This window comes from Odocoileus virginianus, chromosome 13 (assembly GCF_023699985.2).
Source record: "Odocoileus virginianus isolate 20LAN1187 ecotype Illinois chromosome 13, Ovbor_1.2, whole genome shotgun sequence".
Lineage (NCBI taxonomy): Eukaryota > Metazoa > Chordata > Mammalia > Artiodactyla > Cervidae > Odocoileus > Odocoileus virginianus.
In genome coordinates, this window is record NC_069686.1 from 57,984,138 (window position 1) to 58,008,258 (window position 24,121).

Sequence of the window (24,121 nt, forward strand, 5' to 3'; positions counted from 1 at the left end):
TGTATATTAGGTAATCAAACTCTAATTCAATATAACCATTCTGTTGGGTGACAATCTCTACAGCTTCCCAGTTGTAATCTGAAACTGTTCCCATATCTGGAAGGGCAGGTAGATACCAAAGAAAGAGGCAAACCACTCTGGATGGGCAGACGGCAGTTTTAACGAGCAAGGACATCTTTTTCTGAGGCTTTTCCCGGGTGGCCTTAGCCTGGAGGTGACAATAGTGCACAGCGGCCTGAAGCAAGATCTCAGTTCCATGCCTGAAAAACCAGGAATCCTAACCATTAGGCAGCCAGGGTAAGTGGTTAGAAGCAGAGCCCTGACTCTTGTCTTCTTTGAAAAAAAAAGAATTTTTCAAATGGACCAAGGTTGCAAAACAGGCACAGAGTTTACTGGATGCACGTGGGAGTCACGCAAAGGGGCCGTTTGTTTAGGACAGAAGCAAAGCAGAGCTCTAACCAGAGAAAGAGCATGGGTGTCCTCGCCAGAGAGGGGTGATGGGGGAGGCTTAAATTCCTTATGCAGGGACTGTCTTCCGGGTCTTTGTTTTCCTCCGATGACTCATCTTGCTTTGTTCCTGTATCTGACCTGATTGAGGGCCCTCCCTAAGGTTCACATGCGTCTTTTAGCCAAGATGGATTCTAGCTGTTAATTATGCCATTTGGGGCTCTACCTTTGTTTCAGGTGTGTTCAAGAATGTAGTACCTCATTCTTGCTCCCAATTCCATGAACCCTGACCCCCTGTGAGAGTTTGTGTTTGGAATTTGTCATCAATCATTTCCTCCCTTGAATGTCAGGAATTCAATTTTCTTCAATATCTATTAAATCATTTTGATTAGATTTTTCACATCATTGTATTATTTTTTTCTTGCTTCTGTATTTGTCTTTCTTACATGTATTTAACTACATTTTTTTCCTCCAGTTTTGCTCTTATCCTTTACACACATTCTGTCATTTCCATCTCCCTCTTGGTTCCATTCTGGATTTCTTTCCCAAATTGTTACCAAAAGCTGTGAATCTGAGATATTGTTACTGAAATCTCAAATCCGTATGTCTGATGCAGAGTAAGGCCCATCAATACTAAACATTAAAGTCTGGAACAGAAAAAGGTTTATTACAGATTTATACAATGAAATGGGTGGCTTATGCCCTAAAAACCCCAAAGTTACTGAAAGCTTTTAGCAAGTCCCTTTGAAAGCAAAAGGTGAGGGATGGATGTGGTTAGTTGTTACAGGCTTCTTTGTGTCAGATCCTTCGTTCTTGAGGTTCGGTCATGGTCAGGTAATGATGTTCCTATAATCTCTACAAGATGAATGTTACTGTCTGTCCTGACAAGAAAAGGCAAGTCCCAAGACACAGCTTTCACCCTCCAAGGTCCCAGACCTAGCGAAGGGGAGGCGAATCTCAGTTATCAGTTCCTTCAGAGCCAGGTTCCCACGTTCTGCCCAGCTACGAGACCTGAGGAAGCCAGGCATCCAAGCCAACTGGTCCTCAGTCTCCTTAGGCCAGATGGGGAGACCAGGTCTCACAGACTGTGCCCCAGACAGATGGCCACTGCTAGTAGATCGCAGACACAGGGATGAGGCAGAGTTTCACTGCTGCCTCACGGCCTGGGCCAAGGCTAGTGGAGGGCCCTAGTGATGGGTCTGGAGCCCTGCAGGACAGAGTCCCCAGTCTGTTCCCCGGGCCCTCCAGCTCACCTGCTGACCCAAACCCGGCTAAGCTGGAGGGCTTCCTGAGAAGGCCTGAATCTGCCTCTGACCTGACTTTCCATCTGATGACCACCACGCCACTGACCCGTGACTGAATCAGTTTTCCAACGGTTCCTGTTGAGAGGACCCACTGTGGTGTTGACCAATAGCTGAGCGGGACAGCTAATGGCTGCTCATTAACAGTTGGTTGCTTGTGAGCAGGGCCAACTGAGGCACCGAGCAATGGCTGAGCAAGACTTGATGCCTAGTAACAGGGTGCAGAGCAAGGAGGCACCGCGACGGCTGTCTGCCAAGGGCTCTGCTCTTCCTGCTCTATTACAACATGCAAGGTGATCCTCCACCTAAGACAAGCCATTTATTGCACGTTCTCCTATAGCCTTATAGCTGTCCTTGGATCTTTCTTGGATTCATTCCCTGGAACTCTGATATAACCTTCGGCTTTTGGGTAATTCTTTTCCTTGAATACACATCCCAGTAATAACCTATTTTTTCCTTCATTGCCAATACCATTCCTAACCACCAGGTCACCTTTACTGACTACTTACCAAATGCAGCAGGCATGGTGTTAAACAACTAATATTTATTACCTCACTAAGTCTTTCTAAAATCAGTGCAAAGTAGCTAAATAAGTATCATCAAATGCCCCCAATAGGCTTCTATCTAGTTCTAGAATAAATGATGAATGACTTCATTTTACAACCAAAGAACTTTAGGAACATTATTTGCTCATTGATTTATCTTAGGAACATATTTATTTATTTTATAAATAAAGTAATATTTTAAGACTTTATATATTTATCTTATTTAATATTTTAATTCATAGGCATTATATATAATTTGATTTATATTTATCATGTATGATTTATGTAAATTATATAATTTAAGTTTTAGTATTTTATTTACATATAGTCATTTTAATATGCATTTAGTAACATTTTATTATACTTTATTTTATAAATAAAAATAATATTTTTTATTATTAATTTAGAGGGAAGTGAAACTGTCAGTCAAAAATGAGACAAGCCTTGGTAATATTCACAGGGAACTGAGAGCTTAAAAATGGTGTAGCAGATAAAAAGGTCTATAGATATACAATAACCAAAAGGAAAACTCAATGAATGAGCTCAACTGCAAACCAGGCAACTAGTAATGATAGTTAACCTTCATTAAATGCTTACTATGTGCTCAATGATATTCCAAGTGCTTTTACAAGTATTAGTCATTTTGTGTATTTTTTTTTCTTTTCTCATAATCTCATGAATGAAAAATCAAAACAGTTCCCTTTTCTTAGAAGAATGGGATTAGAATTGTAGGGGAGTAAAAATGTTTCCTCTACCTTCCTAGGTTTGAAACTGAGTCTGTGACATGAACTGGCAATAGGTAGATAAACAGGAGAAAAGGTGTACTAAATTATTTACTTGCAATATAGCATGCCCAGAGCATTATGGGGAAAAAAATGTGAATACCACCCCACCTCCCCCCACAAAAAAGTGATGAGCTTTAGGAGCTTAATAGAGGAACGGGAGAGAGAGAGAAGCAATTTGAGGAGAGATGCAATGATTTTTAGGAAAGATGAATGGGCCCTTGGAAAAATAAATGGGAGATGTTATAGTTTGGGACCAAGTTTGGGTGTGGTACAAACTTCTAGTCTCTTCTCTTGTAACAAAAGTCAGTCTTCCCTGGCTGATGAAACTTCTGAGAAGGGAACTGATGACAAATGAGGATCTGTTTCAGATAAAGGGAGTTTGAAGAAAGCCTCTCTGTGCATTTGTTATTTGTCAAATGTGTTCAGCTCAAAATCTTTTCAGGTGGTATGTCCTTAAATCCTCAGGACAAATGGGCAGAAATTTCAGAGAGGCATATATTTAAGGAAAGCAAAACTTAGTATGAACCACTTCTTTTCCTAATGATATTCTCCATCAGACCATATTCAAGCAAAGGCTATGTAGTCTCTCCCTAGGGTGCTTTGGAGTGAATTTCAGCATATGTTGGGAGTAGAAATCATGATATCTATGTTGTCTTTAGCTCTAAAGCATCATAGCAAGGCACCTAGGGCAAAATAAACCCAAACAAAATAAAAGAGGTGATTGGTCATTTGGCTCTTCCTAAGTAAGAAAGCATTGTATAAGAAAGCCTGATGGGAGAAATTTTGAGTAAGTAGAAATTCAGGCATGGTGTGCAGGCAGTGATTATTTTCACCAACTACTCTTTACTGAGACCAACATTTTCACTACTCTAATTGCAGATTTACTCACAGAAAGTATTTTTCCACTCAATTTCCTCAAGAATCTTGCATTAGTGCAACTAGAGACCCTAGTCTTCTATCTTGATGATTTCCTAAGCAGCAAAATTTGATTACTTTCATGGTACTTGAATCCTTGAACAGAGATATTTATGTATGAATTGAAATGCTTACTGCACAATATTTGGATCTTACAGTAATTTTTTGGATCCGAAATATGAATATGTTTTTCATGAACTAGAGAGGATCCGATGTAATTATAACATGGAGCCAACTGAATATCATTCCAAAGATTTTTACATACATTCAAATAGCATGTACTAATTTGAACATTTTCTTTAGGTTGATCATCATAAAGAATGGCTGCTGCTACTGCTAAGTCTCTTCAGTCGTGTCCGACTCTGCGCAACCCCATAGACGGCAGCCCACCAGGTTTCCCCGTCAGTGGGATTCTCCAGGCAAGAACACTGGAGCGGGTTGCCATTTCCTTCTCCAACGCATGAAGTGAAAAGCGAAAGTGAAGTCAGTCAGCCATGTCCGACTCTTAGCGACCCCATGGACTGCAGCCCACCAGGCTCCTCCGTCCATGGGATTTTCCAGGCAAGAGTACTGGAGTGGGGTGCCATTGCCTTCTCCAAAAGAATGACTAGATGTAAATATCTAACTTTATCATTTCCTCCAAAAAGATAAGAAGAGAAGTCTTCTGATCCAGGTCACGATTGCAAAGGATATTCTGTCTTGTTTTTAGAAAATACTTGTTCTCTTGGAATCTCTAAGACTTTATTTAAAAACCAATAGGAAAGGGTAAAGTCAACAAAAAATAATATTAAATATCATAAATATGCAATGTGAAACAAGATAATGAGTAGTGTCTATAAATTATAGTTTATATTGAAACTCTGAAATGAAAAAAAAAATTAGGCTGATTTTACATGGTTTTTGATTATGAAGTCTAATATTTTACAGCTGAGGTCATATTTTCTCCAGAGGTAAGCTGCAAAGTGTGATGGGGGAAAAAAACATGGCTTTTGAAGTTGGAGAACTTAGTATGTTCAAGTTCTTACTGCCTTTGGGTGATCTGAAATGCTCTTATTATCTCAATCAGGCCATTTAATGCATCTGAATAACCAGCAAACGGTAATAATACTCAGTTCCCAGGGTTATTATAAAATAAGTAGAATATTATGAATTTTTTCTTTTTTAAGAAATGTTTATTGAGACTGCTATGCACCAATTACCAGGAATAGGTAGAATAAAATAAAGCAGTATTTTGTAAAATTTAAAACAATATACACATTATGTGGACTTCCCTGATGGTGTGGTGGTAAAGAATCCACCTGTCAATGCAGGAGATATGGCTTCAATCTCTGGATTGGGAAGCTCCCCTGGAGAAGGAAGTGGCAAGCCACTCCAGTATTCTTGCCTGGGAAATCCCATGGACAGAGAAGACTGGTGGGCTACAGTCCATGGAGTCACAGAAGAGTCAGACACCTTAGCAACTAAACAGCAGCAACATGTAATGTATGTTGCTTTTACTCAAAGGTCTTAATTAATACATCACTATCCAGTACTTGGTTTAATCCTGGTACTTAACTTTAGAGTTTCAAAATATACATACACTGAACAGATCAATAGGACTGGATTTAAAGAAAAATCAAGTATATGATTCCTAACAATTCTCATCCCCACCCCTGAATGCACATCCTAAACACATGTTTTTCTATTAACTTTCAGTATAAAAATTTCCTTCTTGATTTTGTAGTCTTTATACTAACACACAACTGTTTTGATTCTTCAAATTATAGGGAATTTGGATGATGCCTCATTGTTGGCTTATTCTGAAATTACACTGCACAATGACAGAAAGAAAATAAATTATCATTGCTTTGGATGTTAGAGAACAATTAGATATTTGCATATCAGAAGAGGAAATATCCCCAGTGCCTATGACAAATGGTGAAATCAGGCGATTTAAGAGTCTCAGCTAACAAAATCATCCTAACACATTTGTTGTGAGATTGTCTCTGGGTTTCTAGCAAAACCTGCTCTAATGATATTTCTAAGCGTTAAGAAATGACTTCTCAAAGTATGTGATGGAAATTACGTAATGGACTAACACAGCAACAGCAACAAAATATGCAATGTAAGTATCCCCAGGTACGGACTGTTAATTGTCTTTCTTCATTAATCATTTTCATGTGGTAATTGGAGATGTCACGCTCACCCTGTGTTTCTCTTTTCAAATTTAGGGAGCTCAGTATGCTACATCTTTAGCATTATATTTCCAAGTCATTTTCTATGGTGCTAAGGATATAGCCTTTCATGTCCTAGGGGTCCCTGTGCAGGACCCAGGATTTGAAGAGCAGAAGAATGCTCAGATTTGCTAGAGGAAATAATTTGGTTTGGTGCTAGTTTAAATACACAGATTTTTACATCCAGGTTTACATACAGCTTCTGCTATTGATCTACTCTGTAAATTCTAACAATTTATATAGCTTTCTAAGGTTTACTTTCCTCAGTTAGACACTGAAATAATGGTAGTCGATACCTTAGGTGGTTATCGCTCCCTCAGTAGCTCAGTCGTGTCCGACTCTTTGCAACCCCATGGACTGTAGCCTACTATGCTCCTCTGTCCATGGGATTTTCCAGGCAAGAGTACTGGAGTGGGTTGCCATTTCCTTCTCCAGAGGATCTTCCTGACCCAGGGATCAAAGCCGGGTCTCCCGCACTGTAGGCAGACGCTTCACCATCTGAGCCACCAGGGAAGTCCTTAGGTGGTTATAGGGAGTATTAAAACTTAATGTATGCAATCAAATTATTAATACATCAGATATTTAACAATCTTCCAATAAATAAAAATCTTTGTTCATCACAGTCAGCATTAGAAGTATCCTAGTAGCTTTTGTAACCTAAGGACAACAAAGATTTTCAATTTGGGAACACAGAGGATTTGACAGAAACCAAGAGAAACAGCAAAACAGAACAGAAACAGCTCAACCATCAAAGATAAATGGAGAGAATATGTCCCAGAGTGCACTGTACAGTGGAACTTCTACACTCACATTGTCTCATTGAATTAAACACTAGCATATCTTTTAAAGAAGAAATTAGTGTGCCATTTATTTTCACAGAAAAAGACGTGAGAAACTGATTCACATACCGAATTTCCTCCATCACGGTGATTTCTAGATTCTTTTGTTATCCCATTGAAGTGTGCAACATTTATTTTAAAATATCTACATAATTGGGAAAACCAGCAATATACCTGAGATTACACAGCTACTGAGTTAAGAGTCAGCATTAGAGCCTGTGTCTTGTTTATTTTATTTTCCCACAAGCCAAGAGTCAGTATCAGGCGTGCTTAGATTAGGAAATCTGCAGGTAATACACATTCAAGTCAAATTGTAAAGTAAGGGATCATGATAGTAAACAGATTGTACTCCAGAACAGTTATATATCTCTGATTCACCAGTAAAGATTACTTCTTACTAGAGAGCCTTGGGAACTTCCCATCAGGGCCAGCTATGAATGACTGGGTCTCAGTTCGTAGGTCACTTCACACAAGTGACCTTTGATACCTGAATGGAGGATCAAGAAGTGCTATTGACAGAATACACCCCAAAAGCAGTGACTGTTAGATTGTGTCAATTCCCATGAAAGTAATATAAAATAGATAGATATTATAATAGTAAGTAAATAATAATATCTATTATAGTGCTATATTTTTCAGCAGATGGACATGAGTTTGATCAAGCTCCAGGAGTTGGTGATGGACAGGGAAACCTGGCGTGCTGAAATCCATGTGTCGCAAAGGGTCAAACATGACTGAGCAACTGAACTGAACTGAACTTTCATCAGATTAATGCTGATATTTTAAGGACCTGCCGATGCAAGACTAATGTTAGTATTTCCAGTTTATAGATAAAATATAAAGCTCTAAAAGACTATAGTTTTCCTAAGGTCACATGATTAAATAATGGTAGAGAAATTAAATTGTGTTAGAAATTAAGAAAAGTACAGGACCATTGAATTCTGTTATTAGTGAAAATTAATAAAGTCTCCAGTTTATCTTTCCACATATAGCAGCACTATGTGAAGAAAGAGCATTTGACACTGACAAAAATTCTTTGTTTTTAGTTTTGCTTCATGGTATAAAGCATAGCCTTCTGCATATCACTCAACTGAACTATTTCACCCTCAGTATTCATAATTGTAAACTATGAGAATAATACTTCCAATGTCTATTTCACTGAGCATTAATGAGATTGCAATGAAATCATGAACTGGTACTATATAGATTTAAAGATAATATGCAAATATGACATTATTTTTGCCTATCTCCCTGGATCTACATTTGAATAAAATGGGTTAATATACATGAAAATGCAATACAATTATAACGAAAAATCAAGGATCATTAGGATAAGAGTAATGATTCCTGGGAGGTACATAGGTGTTTGAATATTTATATATAGAAAAGTGATTGTGCTTTCCATTCAGATTATTAAAATAATCAAGATTTTTAATCATATTTATTATGAACCCCATAGTTTATAAATCAAGAAAACAAAGCTCAACAGGAACAGCTAACTGGTCCAAGGACTATACTTTGTTAACAGTGATACATGAGACTAGATAAATTTATTTATATTCCCTACACACCACTGTCTTCCTGTACAAAGGGATAGATTTTTATATCCAATGGAAGGATAGCCCAAAAATTAGGCTAGTTTCTTCTTCAGAATATTTATATTTTAGAAACCATCTTTGAGCTCAAAAATTTAAAATGGGTCATTGTAAGCCAGTTTCCAGTTCTCTGGTGACTGAAATGGAAAGAGTTCCCTGCTGCTTTGATAGACGTTATTAATACTTCTGGTTATTCCTCTATGAGCCCTAAGATGGATTTATTTCCAAATTTCTTCCTTTCTTTGATTTCTCCAACATTCTCCAAATTCCAGGACCTCCTTTCCTGGTCATCTGGGTAGTAAGCCACAGCTTTATTCTCATAGCTCTACTGTGTGTTTCCTGAAGCTAAATTTGGTTGTGTGCAAGTGACAGGAGGATATAGAAGTAAAAACCAACATAGATGTCCATACATCTCCCAAACTTTCTGGACCACAGTTCCTCTGATCAGAGAGAAGGATTCTGTATCTGTGTTTCAGGTAACTTCATGCTCACTGCTGCCTTAGAATCGTGGCATCAGGAGTGGGAACTGCCTATGAGCAGAGCTGGGAAAGAAAGAATAAAGAGTGGAGCTTTCTCCCACTGCCTCCACCCCATAGAGATTCCCCTGTCCCATTCACTGGACTCAAAGTGAGAGCTTCTCTTGGAGATCTTCTTATCCGTATCTGAGGCAAAGTGCCATGATTTATTATGACTTAACGGCCAGTAATGGGAGAAAAAGAATAAATAGGAAATTAGTCACCATATAAAAAGCAGAGACATTACTTTACCAACAAAGATCCTCTAGTCAAAGCTATGGTTTTTCTAGTAGTCATGTATGGATGTGAGAGTTGGACCGTAAAGAAACCTGAGCGTCAAAGAATTGATGCTTTTAAACTGGTGTTGAAGACTCTTAAGAAGCCCTTGGACAGCAAGAAGATCTAACTGGTCCATCCTAAAGGAAATCAGTCCTGAATATTCATTGGAAGGACTGATATTGAAGCTGAAACTCCAGTACTTTGGCCACCTGATGCAAAGAGCTGACTCATTTGAAAAGACCCTGCTGCTGGGAAAGATTGAGGGCAGGAGGGGAAGGGGTCAATAGAGGATGAGATGGTTGGATGGCATCACCGACTCAATGGACATGAGTTTGAGTAAATTCTGGGAGTTGGTGATGGACAGGGAGGCCTGGTGTGCTGCGAGTCATGGGGTTACAAAGAGTCAGACATGACTGAGCAGCTGAACTGAACTGAACTGAATCATCATAGAATTAATATTTGTGGAGGTTTCCTAATATAAATATATTTTGCACAGGTGTCTAGTTAGCTCTGCTAGTGTAGGAGCATCCCAGAATTAAGTAAACTGATAAAATTATAAGAAAGGCCAACAATTAAAAGACCTTAAACTGTGATAATTTACTAAACCAAGTTTCCCTGTTGAGACCTAAGTTGTCAGCATTCTCCCATAAAGATTCTTTTGCTCAGATTCAACACTTCTTTTAAATCTTTAAATGTAAGTATTTTTTTTTTCAGTTTTATTAAGATACAATATCATATAACATTGGGTAAGCTTAATATTTTCCCAGATGGCACTAGTGGTAAAGAACCTACCTGCCAATGCAGGAGACCTAAGAGACACAGGTTCAAGCCCTGGGTTGGGAAGATCCCCTGCAGGAAAAAAATAGCAACTCATTCCAGTATTTTGCCTAGGAAATCTGATGGACAGAGGATCTTGGTGAGCTACAGTCCATAGGGTCACAATGAGTCAGACATGACTGAAGGAACCTAACACAGCACACACAGGTTTAAGATATACAACATGTTGATTTGATATACATATATCACAAAGTGATTACCACCACACCATTAGCTAACACCTTCAACAAATCATAATAGCATTTTTATGGTGTACGTATGGCCTTAGTAACTTTCAACTATATAATACAATATTATTAGCTATAATTGCCATGGGGTACATTAGACCTCAGAACTCACTCATTTTATATTTGGAAGTTTGCACCCTCTGACAAATATTTTCCCCTTTCACTTACCCCAGCTCCTAGAAATCACCATTCTGTCTTTTGTTTCTGCAAATTTAGCTAATTTAGATACCACATATAAGTGATATCGTAAAGTATTTGTCTTTCTCTGACACTTCATTTAGCATAATATTCTCAACTTTCAGTGGATTTGTCACAAATGATACTATTTCCCTTTTCCTCAAGGCTGAATAAGTTCTGCTATGTGTTTTATTCTTTATTTTATTCATCCTTCACACAAACACACAGACATGTCACATCTTCTGTATCCATTCATCTATAGGCAGACAGTAAGATTGCCTCATTCTCTTTGCTATTGCATAAAACTGCAATGAACATGAGAGGGTAGATATATCTTCTACATCCTATTTTAATTGCTTTGGATATATACCTAGAAGTGGAATTCCTGAATTGTATGGCAGTTCTTTTTTAATTTTTGAGAAAACTCCATACTGTGTTCATCAGTTCGGGTTTGACTATTTGAGACCCATGGCCTGCAGCACTCCAGGCTTCCCTGTCTATCACCAACCCACAGAGCTTGCTCAAATTCATTTCCATTGATTCGATGATGCCATCCAACCATCTCATCCTCAGTCAGCCATTTCTCCTCCTGCCTTCAATCTTTCCCAGCATCAGGGTCTTGTCCAATGAGTCAGTTCTTCCCATCAGGTATTGGAGTTTACTCCCAATACTCCCAAAGTATTGGAGTTTCAGCTTCAGCATCAGTCCTTCCAATGAATATTCAGGACTGATTTCCTTTAGGATGAACTGGTTGGATATCCCTGCAGTCCAAGGGACTCTCAAGAGTCTTATCCAACACCACAGTTCAAAAGCATCAATTCTTCAGCACTCGGCCTTCTTTATAGTCCAACTCTCACACCCATATATGACTACTGAAAAAAACCATAGCTTTGACTAGATGGACCTTTGCTGGCAAAGTAATGTCTCTGTATTTTAATATGCTGTCTAAGTTGGTCATAGCTTTTCTTCCAAGGAGAAAGTGTCTTAATTTCATGGCTGCAGTCACAATCTGCAGTGATTTTGGAGCCCAAGAAAATAAAGTCTGTCACTGTTTCACTTGTTTACCCATCTATATGCCATGAAGTGATGGGACCAGATCCCATGATCTTAGTTTCTTGAATGCTTAGTTTCAAGCCAGATTTTTCACTCTCCTCTTTCACTTTCATCAGGACACTTTATAGTCCTTCTTCACTTTCTGAGATAAGGATGGTGTCATCTGCGTATCTGAGGTTATTGATATTTCTCTTAGCAATCTTGATTTAAGCTTGTGCTTCATCCAGCCTGGCATTTCTCATGGTGTACTCTGCATATATATTAAATAAGCAGGGTGACATACACCTGTCCCAATTTGGAATCAGTCTGTTGTTCAATGTCCAGTTCTAACTGTTGCTTCCTGACCTGCATACAGATTTCTCAGGAGGCAGATAAGGTGGTCTGGTATTCCCATCTCTTTAAGAATGTTCCAGTTTGTTGTGATCCACAAAGTCAAGGCTTAGGATTAGTCAATAAAGCAGAAGTAAATGATTTTCTGGAATTTTCTTGCTTTTTTGATGATCCAACAGATGTTGGCAGTTTGATCTCTGGTTCTGCCTTTTCTAAATTCAGCTAGAACATCCAGAAGTTCACAGTTCATGTATTGCTGAAGCTTGGCTTGGAGAATTTTGAGCATTATTTTGCTAGTGTGTGAGATGAGTCCAACTGTGCAGTAGTGTGAGCATTCTTTGGCATTGTCTTTCTTTGGGATTGAAATGAAAACTGACCTTTTCCAGTCTTGTGGCCACTGCTGAGTTTTCCAAATTTGCTGGCATATTGAGTGCAGCACCTTCACAGCATGATCTTTTAGACAACTGGAATTCCAACACCTCCTCTAGCTTTGTTCATAGTGATGCTTCCTAAGGCCCATTGACTTTGCATTCCAGGATATCTGGCTCTAGGTGAGTGATCACATCATCATGGTTATGTGGGTCATGAAGATCTGTTTTGCATAGCTCTTCTGTACATTCTTGCCACCTCTTCTTAATATCTTCTGCTTCAGTTAGGTTCATACAATTTCTGTTCTTTATTCCACCCATGTTTGCATGAAGTGTTCCCTTGGTATCCCTAATATTCTTGAAAAGATCTTTAATCTTTCCTACTCCTATTCTAGTCTAAAGAAATCAGTTTCTTTGCACTGATCACTGAGGAAGGCTTTCTTATTTCTCCTTGCTATTCTTAGGACCTCTACATTCAGATGTGTATATCTTTCCTTTTCTTCCTTGCCTTTCACTTCTCTTCTTTTCTCAGCTATTTGTAAGGCCTCCTCAGACAGCCATTTTGCCTTTTTGCATTTTTTTATCTTGGGGATGGTCTTGATCCCTGCCTCCTGTACAATGTCATGAAACTCTGTCTATAGTTCTTCAGGCATTCTGTCTATCATATGTAATCCCTTAAATCTATTTGTCACTTCCACTGTAAGGGATTTGATTTAAGTCATACCTGAATGGTCTAGTGGTTTTCCCTACTTTCTTCAATTTAATTCTATATTTGCCAATAAGAAGTTCATGATCTGAGCCACAGTCATCTCCCAGTCTTGTGTTTGCTGACTGTATAGAGCTTCTCCATCTTCGGCTCTAAAGAATATAATCAATCTGATTTTGGTATTGACAATTTGGTGATGTCCATGTGTAGTCTTCTCTTGTATTGTTGGAAGAGGGTGTTTTCTACAACCAGTGCATTCTCTTTGCAAAACTCTGTTAGCCTTTGCCCTGCTTCATTTTGTACTCCAAGGTCAAATTTGCCTGTTACTCCAGGTATCTCTTCCTACTTTTGCTTTCTAGTCCCCTGTGGTGAAAAGGACACCTTTTTTGGGGTATTAGTTCTAGAAGGTCTTGTAGACTTTCATAGAACCATTCAACTTCAGTTTCCTTAGCATTACTGGTTGGGGCATAGACTTAGATTAGTGTGAATTTATTCTAAGGTATTCTAGCCCACAATAGTAGGTATAATGGTCATCTGAATTAAATTCACCCATTCCAGTCTGTTTTAATTCACTGATTCCTAAAATGTCAATGTTCACTCTTTCCATCTTCTGTTTGACCACTTCCAACTTGCCTTGATTCATGCACCTAACATTCCAGGTTCCTATGCAATATTGCTCTTTATAACATCGGACTTTACTTCCATCACCAGTCACATCCACAGCTGGACATTGTTTTTGCTTTGTCTCTGTCTCTTCATTCTTTCTGGAGTTATTTCTCCACTCTTCTCCAGTAGCATATTGGGCACCTACCTACCTGCAGAGTTCATCTCTCAGTGTCATATCTTTCTGCCTTTTCATACTGTTCATGGGGTTCTCAAGGCATGAATTCTGAAGTGGTTTGCCATTTCCTTCTCCAGTGGACCACGTTTTGTCAGAACTCTCCACCATGACCTGTCCATCTTGGATAGCCCTACACAGCATGGCTCATAGTTTCATTGCGTTAAACAAGGCTGTGGTTCATGTGATCAGTTTGATTAGTTTTCTGTATTTGTGGTTTTATTATCTGTGACTGTTTTCATAGTGGTTGTAACAATTTGCATTTCCACTAACATTGCTTAAGTTGTTTTATCTATTTATTTATTTTTAACATTCTTACAAACACTTGCTTCTGGATGACAGCCATTTTAGTAACCGTGAAATGATATTTCCTGTGGTTTCGACTTGCATTTTCCTGGTGATTAGTGCTATTCAGCATCTTTTTATGTACCTCTTGGCAATTTAAATATCTTCTTTGAAAATAAAATATCCATTCAGTGCATCTATCTATTTCTAATCAGGTTGTTTGATTTTTTTTTGATATTTTGTTATACGAATTCTTTATGTATTTTGATACTGACCCCTTATCACATGTGTGATTTGCAAATATTTTCTCCCACTCCATAGTTTTCTTTTTATTTTGTTGATTTTTTTCTTTTACTATGCAAAAGTTTTTTGGTTTGATAAAGTCTCATTTATTTTGTTTTTGTTCTTGTGGTTTTGGTGTCACATACAGAAAATTATTGCCAAGACAAATGTAAAGGAGTTTTTTATCTAAGTTTTCTTCTAGGAGTGTTACAGTTTTGGATCTTATGCTTAAGTCTTTAATTCAATTTGAGTTAATTTTTGAGAATGCTGTAAGACAGACATCCAATTTCATTCTTGTGCATGTGGCTATCCAGTTTCCCAGCACCATATATTGAAGATACCATCCTTTCCCCATTGATAATTCTTATCTCTTTGTCAAATATAGTTGAACATATATGTTAGGGTTTATTTCTGGGCTCTCAGTTTGGTTTCATTCCTTTCTATGTTTGTATCATACTGTTTTGATTATTATAACTTTGTACTATAGTTTTAAATTAGGATGTCTGATGCTTCCAGTTTTGTTCTTCTTTCTCAGAATTGCTTTGGCTATTTGAGGTCTCTTGAGGTTGCATACAAAATTTACAATATACATTTTTTCTATTTCTTTAAAAATTTTCATTGGGATTCTGAAAGGAATCTATAGATACCTTTGGATATTATAAATACTTTAATGATATTAATGCTTCCAATCCATGATCAAGGGCTTTCTTTCACTTGTTTGTCTTTTCAATTTTTTCATCATATAGTTTTCAGTGTACAATTCTATCACCTCCCTTAGTCAAATTTATTCCTAGGAATTTTACTGTTTTACTATTGTGAATGAAATTGTCTTCTTTATTTAACTTTCACATGTTTTGTTGTTAGTGTATAGAAATGTAACTGATTTCTGTATGTTGATTTTGTATCCTGAAACTTTACTGAATTTGTTGATTAGATTTCATAACTAATCAGTTTTTGTTGGAGTCCTTAAGATTATATATGCCTGTAGGATTACACAATCTGCAAACAAAGATGACTTACTCCTTTGCTTCCTATTTGGATGTGTTTTATTTCTTTTTCTTGCATGATTGCTCTGAATATGACTTCCAGTATTATTTTGAATGGGAATGGGAAGGATGGGCATACTTGGCTTCTTCCTGATCTGATGGAAACAAGTTTTTACCCTTTAACTGTTGACTATAATGTTGACTGTGTGTTTGTTTTATATGGCTTTTATTATGTTGAAGTATGTTTTCTACACCGAATTTGTTGAAAGTTTTTTATTCTGAAAGGATATTGTATTTTGTCAAACACTTTTTCTGCCTCTGAGACAATCATATGATTTTTATTTTTCATTCTATTAGTGTTGCATATCACACTTATTGACCTGTGTATGTTGAACTATTCCTGCATCCAGAAATAAATATCATTTCATTATAGCCTATGATCCTTTTAATGTATTGACTAATTCATTTTGCTGATATTTTTCATTTCCTTACATATTAAGAAAATTGATTTGGATTTTCTTTTATTGTAAAGTCTTAATTTGGCTTTGGTTTCACATTAATGCTTGCCTAGTAAGATAAGTTTTTTCATATTCCTTAAACATTTTTGGAAGAATGTGAACAGAATTACCATTAATTCTTCAAAGGATTGGTGATATTCACTAGTGAAACCATCTAAACTGGACTCTTCTGTGTTGTGGACTCATTGACTACTGATTCAGTCACATTACATGTTATTTGGTCTGTTCAGATTTTCTATTTCTTTATGATTCAGTCTTAGTAAGATGTAGGTTTATGGAAATGTATCTTCTTCTTCTGGATTGTAGATTTGGTTGACATATAACTGTTCAAAGATTCTTTCCTTAATTATTTGTATTTCTGTGGTATCAGTTTTTCTGATTCCTTTATTTATGATTTTATTTTGGGCATCCCTGTAGCTCAGATGGTGAAGAAACTGCCTACAGTCCTGGAGACCTGGATTTGACCTCTCAGTCAGGATGATCCCCTGGAGAAGGGAATGGCGAGTCACTCCAATATTCTTGCCTGGAGAATTCCATGAACAGAGGAGTCTGGTGAGCTACAGTCCATGGGTTCACAAAGAGTCAGATAGGACTGAACAGCTAACAAGAACTTTCAGAAAAAAATAGAAAAAAAAAAACAAAACAGCAAAAGATTTGTCAATTTTGTTCACCTTTTCAAGAAATCATCTATTACTTTCATTGATCTTTTATATTATGATACATATTTCATTCAGCTTATGCTTTGATCTGTGTTATTTCTTCTGCTAATTTTGGTTTTAGTTTTGCTTTTCTTTCCCAGTTCCTTGTCTATAATGTTAAGTTTTATTAGAGATATTTATTTTTTCTTAATGTAGGCATTTATTGCTATAGAATTCTCTCTTAGAACAGTTTTTGCAGTATCCTACAGGTTTTTATGTTGTTCCATTTCCTTTAGTTTCAAGATATTTGTTGATTTCTCATCTGAATTCTTCTTTGATTCCATTCATTGTTTAGTAGAGTATTCTTTAATTTCTATAAATTTGTGAATTTTTCAGATTTTTTCCTATTATTTATTTCTGGTTTCATAATTTTCTGATCAGCATAGATACTTGGAATCACTTCAATATCCTTAAATTTGCTAAGATTTATTTTATTTTCCATCATAAAATCTCTCCTGGAGAATGTTCCATGTGTGCTTGTGAAAAATATATATACTACTGCTGTTGGGTAGAATATTCTTTGTGCATTATTTGCATTTGGTCTCAAGCATGATTCAAGCCCAACTTTTTCTTGTTGAACTTCTGTGGGGATGATCTAGCTATTACTGAAAGTGCCGTTTTGAAGAACCCTATTAATATTGAATTATTGTCTATTTCTCCATTCAGATATGTTGCCTTAATATATTTAGGTGCTCAATTTATGGTTACATGTATTTACAATTGCTGTGTACTATTGATGAATTGACCCCTTTATCATTATATGATCTTCTTTGTCTCATTACCTTTTTTTTTTTTTTTTTGCCATGTTAAACACATCTTCTACCAAGACAAAAGAAAGATATTGAGAGAGGAAGCAAAGTCAGTTATGAGATATCAGGAAAATTAAGATAAGCAAGAACAAAGTTTATTTTACAGATTTAAACCCTACCTTTCCTGTTCATATGACTCTCTTATGATTTAGTCATCCTTGTCTTCCCAGTGTCTAGAGTAAGACACTTGCAAATGGAGGTTATCTTTATAGATGTAAGTTTCCCTTTCAAAGGGTAAATTCTACTGTTTTCAGAACTTCTCCTATGTTTGTAGTTTCTAAAAATGATCTTTATGCCAAAGAGGTATATTATTGGGTGACATATTCTGCTTTTTACTTTCTTCTTGTCTCTCAAAAACATTGAAGGTCATCTCTAAACTAGATTTTAAATAGTCTCCCTGACTAACATTTAAACTTCTCAATTTTTCTCTAGCATTCATTGTTATAACTCGCTTTAGATCAGCTTTCTGACTTTTCACTTACCATTTAGCTTCTCAAGTCAAAAAGTTAAAAGAGCTCCCCAGGCTCCTCATATTATGATTAATTTACAATGCTCTATAAGATAAGCCCTTGAAATGTATTTTATTGTTTCTTTTCTTCTAAGGACTCATCTTTTCACTCAGTTAAGCTCTATAACAGGTTTTCTCATTTTTAAGCAGGATTACCCAATGTGTTCTTATTTTCTCTGGTCTTTTGGAAAATCTTCAGTATGTTCAGTTTTGATCAAGAAAAATTACTCTTTGAATTTGACTTCTAAATATGTTTTAACCCTAGTGGTATTTTAATTATGCTGTCTTATGCTATGGCTGCATGCATGTTCAGTCATGTCTAACTCTTTGTCACCCCAAGAACTGTAGATTTTCCATGGAATTTTCTAGGCAAGAATGCTGGAGTGGGTTGCCATTTCCTACTCCAAGGGATCTCCCCGACCCAGGGATCGAACCCACACCTCTTGCATCTTCTGCACTGGCAGGTGGATGCTTTAGCACTGCACTTGGGAAGACTCTCTTATCCTGTATCATCTAGCTTTGGATTGTTCATACTTCTCTGTAGTGTTAATGTCAATTTAATTTAACATACTTTAAAGAGTGCTTAACAATGTTGGTTGTAAATTGGAAACATCACATTTGTGTATGGGCTTTTTGAAGTTAAATTAAAAATGTGTATAGAGTGCATATTGTAGAAGGCAGTGTAAATTCTCACCCAAATCCTTTATGACTTTCTGAACCTTTTTGGATATGCTGATCATTTCCTTAATTTTCACAGACTGCATTCATATAAAATCATATTCTCTCAGATAATTTCTATGTTTAATGGCTCAAAATTATACCTACAACTAAACTAGCATTGGTTAAAATTAATATCCTCTGCTTTTATCAGAAATAAAAAAAAGTACATTTTGGTTACTTAGCACTGTAAATGGTTGTCAAATATGAAATATGCATATTTTCAAGAAGTATACTTTGATTTCTGACGTATTTAAAAACGGAATTAAAAACAACAAAGAGCCAACCCATAAAATGTATTTAATTGTTAAAATAAGAGACCTGTTTCCCAGAGCTTATAAGCAGATTTATCTAAACTATCACATTCAATATCTCCAGTACACTGCACAAATGGACTAATAGCAAGCAAACTATCAACCTTACCTCATCCCAGAGATTTGGCCCTCATCTTAAAAGCAGCAGTAAATCCTCACATTTCCCCACACAGCTCATCATCAGTTTGCTGAATCAGCACTCTGAACCACACAGACTATTTCTAGAAATAATGCATTCCCAAAGCGGTACCCCCCGATATGCTGAATCAGCATGCTGAAGGACAAGGAGCAGAAAGAGATGCCTGTAAACGTTTTGTCTGCGCTGGAGTCTATTAGTGGAGATGAGTATTCGATATGTACACAAAAACATTCAGGTGGTAAGGATGTCTTAACCTAATAATGCATGTAAATACTTATAGTTCTTTACTTGATTAGAGCTTTTATTTTATTTGAGAGTTTGTTAGTTTCTGTCTATGCAGGACAGGCTGTAAAACCATGAAGACTTTTTCATAAATTTCTAAATTTGATGCATTACTGTGATTACAAGATTTGACAAGATGATTTATGATGTTTTGCCTTATTTAAATCAACTTAACTGTGATGCTATGGCATTGTTAAAACATATATTATGGTTTGTCAGTCTACTTCAGAGATACAGTGGATATCGATTTTTAAGGCAATCATTTATTGGGCTTTTAGGAGCTGAAGGTCCAATCTATGTTTATGTAGTCTTTTGGTTATAAGGAAAATAATCTCTAGGTGATTATGGCTAACAGCTTTGGAATTGTCTATGAGCTATATCTGTTCCAGATTATCACTATAAAAAAACAAGTTGAAAGGCATTATCATCAGATGTGAATTTTATATCAGTTTAACTCTCACCCTCCCACCAAAAATATACAGAAAAACTCCACACTCTTAATAATCGAAAGTAGCTCGAATCTTTGTCTTTAGTGTGTTTTTCTATTACTGGATCTCTTCAGAATTTGGAGTGGATATGTTTGAAGATTGCCAAGATTTGTAAATCAAGTACTATGTGTAAACTTTTCTGATTATCCTGACCAATAAATAAATAAATAAATAAATAAATAAAACAGCTTCCTGTTGGATTAAATAAGTCATATATTAAGTGACAAATAAAAATCTTGCTTAGATTGGTGCTGGTTGATGATAGGCTGATTCGTTCAAAAGCTAAGTAATGTGCTCTCATATATCCATTTTAAATGATTTATTCTACAGCTCAACGAAATAATTTATCCATCTAATGGAATTTTATAATCTTTCACAAAGAAATGGAGGCATAACATAAAATATGCAAAACTTCTATTAATGTTACATAAACACCTTCCATCACTAACACCAATCCACTGCTTTTAAACTAATTGCTCAAGCTCCCTGATTTCCCTTGGCTCAACATTTCAGATCCTTACATTCATAACAAGTCTCTTTGACTTTGCTGCTCCATCTTTTCTATTCCCTGGATGAGTAGAAAACATTCTCCTAAAGATAATTTTAAGAATTATGTTCCTTCTGTATGTATTTAAAATTTATTAGATAAAACACCCTCTATTCTACATTATTTGATTGAGCTGGGTGCTTCTCGTATAGATTTCTTGCTGGAAGAGAGGTTGGACCAACCAAAACTAAAGAAACACCTATAATGAAGCTAAGCATATTTAAGCATGTTTAAATTTGTATTTAAAGACCTCCAGGATATTAAAATGAATTTGATTTTCAGTCTTCTTTTAGCAGTTTGCCAAACTAGCACTTATGAAGAAGATCAACAAATAAATGAGATAAAAAAATGAATGAGTAAGGACTGATAGAGTAGGAAGAGGTCCATATGCTTGATGCCTGAGCATTGAGGCACTTGAACTAAGCTCTAGGATGAATTAGAATATTAATTGTCAAACATTAAAATAGATAATCCCTGAAGTCACTTCCAGTTTAAGTGTTGTAAGGGTAATTATTATACATTTATTTGTCATATCTGCGTTTACTCTGAATTGCGTATAGCATTTTCATTATTGTTGTCTAAAATCATGACCTACACATTAGGCAAAATGTATCAAGTCAGAAAATCTTAGGTGTACAGCTCAATGAATTTTCATTAAGGTATGTATTGGTGACACTAGTGGTAAGGAACCCACCTGCCTATGCAGGAGACAGAGATGCAAGTTTGATCCTTGAGTTGGGAACATACCCTGGAGGAGGGCATGGCAACCAGCATTCTCGCTTGGAGAACCCCATGGACAGAGGAGCCTGGCAGGCTACAGTCCACAGGATCACAAAGAGTAAGATACAACTGAAGCAGCTTAGCAGCTTAGCACAGCATGCATGTACTCACTCCAAGTGGAACCATTCTTTTTACTTCTATCATCATCAGTTAGTTTTGTCTGCTCTTAAACTTTGTATAATGGAATGGTACAATATATATTATTTTGCATGAGGCATTTGTCTAACATGATGACTGTGAAATTAATCCATGTGAATACATGTGTAAGTAATATATTCTTTTATTGTTTTGTAATATTTTGTTATAAAAATAAACCACAATTAATGTATCTATATTCTCTTACCAAATACTTGTGCTGTGTTTACATTGACTTATTATTAATAAATCTGTTATGAACATATTGTGCATGTGTTTTTTAAATTATTATATATGCACTCATTTCTCTTAGATATAAAACTTAAGATGGAATTGTTAGGTGAGACATATATTCAACTTTGGTAAATATTTTCATATAGTTTTTATACATGGTTAAATCAATTCTCTTCCTCACCAACTATTTAGAAAGTTTCCAGTTTCTCCACAAATTTTCTAATGCTTGATATTATTAGTCTTATTGATTATAGCCACTTTGGGTGGGTATACAGTAATATAACCTTCCCGCTGTATCAGAGAATTGGTTCCAGGGAACCATGTGGATACCAAAATCTGCAGATGTTCAAATCCCTTATGTAAAATGGTGTACTATATGCATATAACTTAAGCATATATTACTTGTATATTTTCATCTATCTCTAGATTGCTTATAATACTTAATACAATATAAATATAACATAAATAGTTATAAATATAATATAAAACCCCACAAGGTAAATTCAAATTTTGCTTTTCTCAAACTTTCTGGAATTTTTTGGAATATTTTCCATCCATTGTTGTTTGAATCTATAGATCAGAACCCACAGATACAAAGGACTGAGTGTACCTTATTGTAGTTGTAATTTGTATAACTCAGAGAAATAATGATAATAACCATTTTATCAAATACTTCTGTCCCAGTGAATATTTTATTTTATAAAGTGGTTCAAGATACCTGTCTAGTGTGTTGTTTTGCATTCCTTAAGCTGAGGTATAGCAGTTCTTTGTATATTCTAGAAAAGACTGCATAGTCAGACATATGTATTGTAAAGATGTTCTCAGGGTATGACTTGTGTTCACAATCTTTTAATGTCAAGCTTATATAAGTAATGATTCTTAATTGTAATGAAATCAAATTAATAAAAATAATTTGTACTTTTTAGGGCTTCCCTGGTGGCTCAGAGGTTAAAGCGCCTGCCTGCAATGCGGGAGACCTGGGTTCGATCCCTGGGTCGGGAAGATTCCCTGGAGAAGGAAATGGCAACCCACTCCAGTATTCTTGCCTGGAGATTCCCATGGACAGAGGAGCCTGGTGGGCTACAGTCCATGGGGTCACAAAGAGTCGGACACAACTGAGCGACTTCACTTTCACTTTATGCTCCTTTGCTGTGTTAAAGAAATCTTTGTCTCTTCTATAGTCTTGTGGAGTTTGCTCAGCATTCAAATGTTCTTTCGATTAATTTGTAGGGGAGAAAGTGACCTCCCCGTCTTATTCCTCCGCCATCTTAGCTACTCCTTTCTTCTATAGTCTTACAAATTCCCGCTGCCCATATTTCCTGAGTTTCCCTTAAGCATGTTTAGTCTTTGCTCTTTTTTTCCCCCTCCACCTGTAATTTCTTAGAGTGAAAGAGAAAAGGTAGTTTGAAAGCAACATACTTTTATTTTGTATGTTTAATTGATTCAAACTTGACTTGGTCTATTATTTCTTAATTAATGAAAAATGGAAACTCCTATTTAATGCTGTAAGGCAGGAAATGCAAACTTTTTTCCATTAAGGACCAGCAGGCCACAAGGCCTCTGTAGAAACTCCTGAGCTCTGCCAATGTAGCACAAAAGCAGAAGCATGGACGCAATGCCCATGAATAAACAATAATTTGTCAGCACATACTTTTGTTTATAAAAAATGGCAGTGTGAGCGATTTGGATTCTGGACTATGGTTTACCAATTCCTGTTCTTTGGGAAGGAAAATACAACTACCATTTATTGTATCTCTGGTACACAACAGGTGTAGTATTCCAGAATATGAAATAATCATGCATATTCATATTTAACTTTTAAATTTTTCATCTCTAAGACTTTTTGTTTGGAAAACTACCATGTTGGTTAGCCTGATAGCTACTGCATGATTGAAAATGTTAGAAATTTGAATAATAACAAGCATGATTCTGATAGCCTATGGTGAACAATGTTGGATTTATGATCTCTGAAGATTAGCCTCAGGACCAGGGACCAGGTTTGATCACTCAAAAGCTTTTGTGTAGCAGAGTTTTATTAAAGTGAAAAAGGGACAGGGAAAGCTTCTGATGTAGACATCAGAAAGGGGGTGGAAAGTGTCCCCCCTCCCCCCTTGCTAATCTAAGCAAGGGAGTTATATACTTTTTAAATTAGCTATTACAATAAATCAAAAGAATGTCTCAAGGATGTAAAGATCTTATTAGACCCACTCTCATAATTTACATTTTAAGATAACAGGATTAGCCAGAAGGTTTTCAGGAAGGAAAAACTGCCCTCAAGCAGGATACATTGTTGTTATATAATCCTTAGTACAGAGTTTAAACTGAGTTGTTTGTTGTGTAATCATCAGTTCCAGGCTTAAAGAAAAAAACATTTTATGAGACTAAGACTAAGGAATGTAGAGGGAAGATGTCTGTCCTTCCCTTCTCTT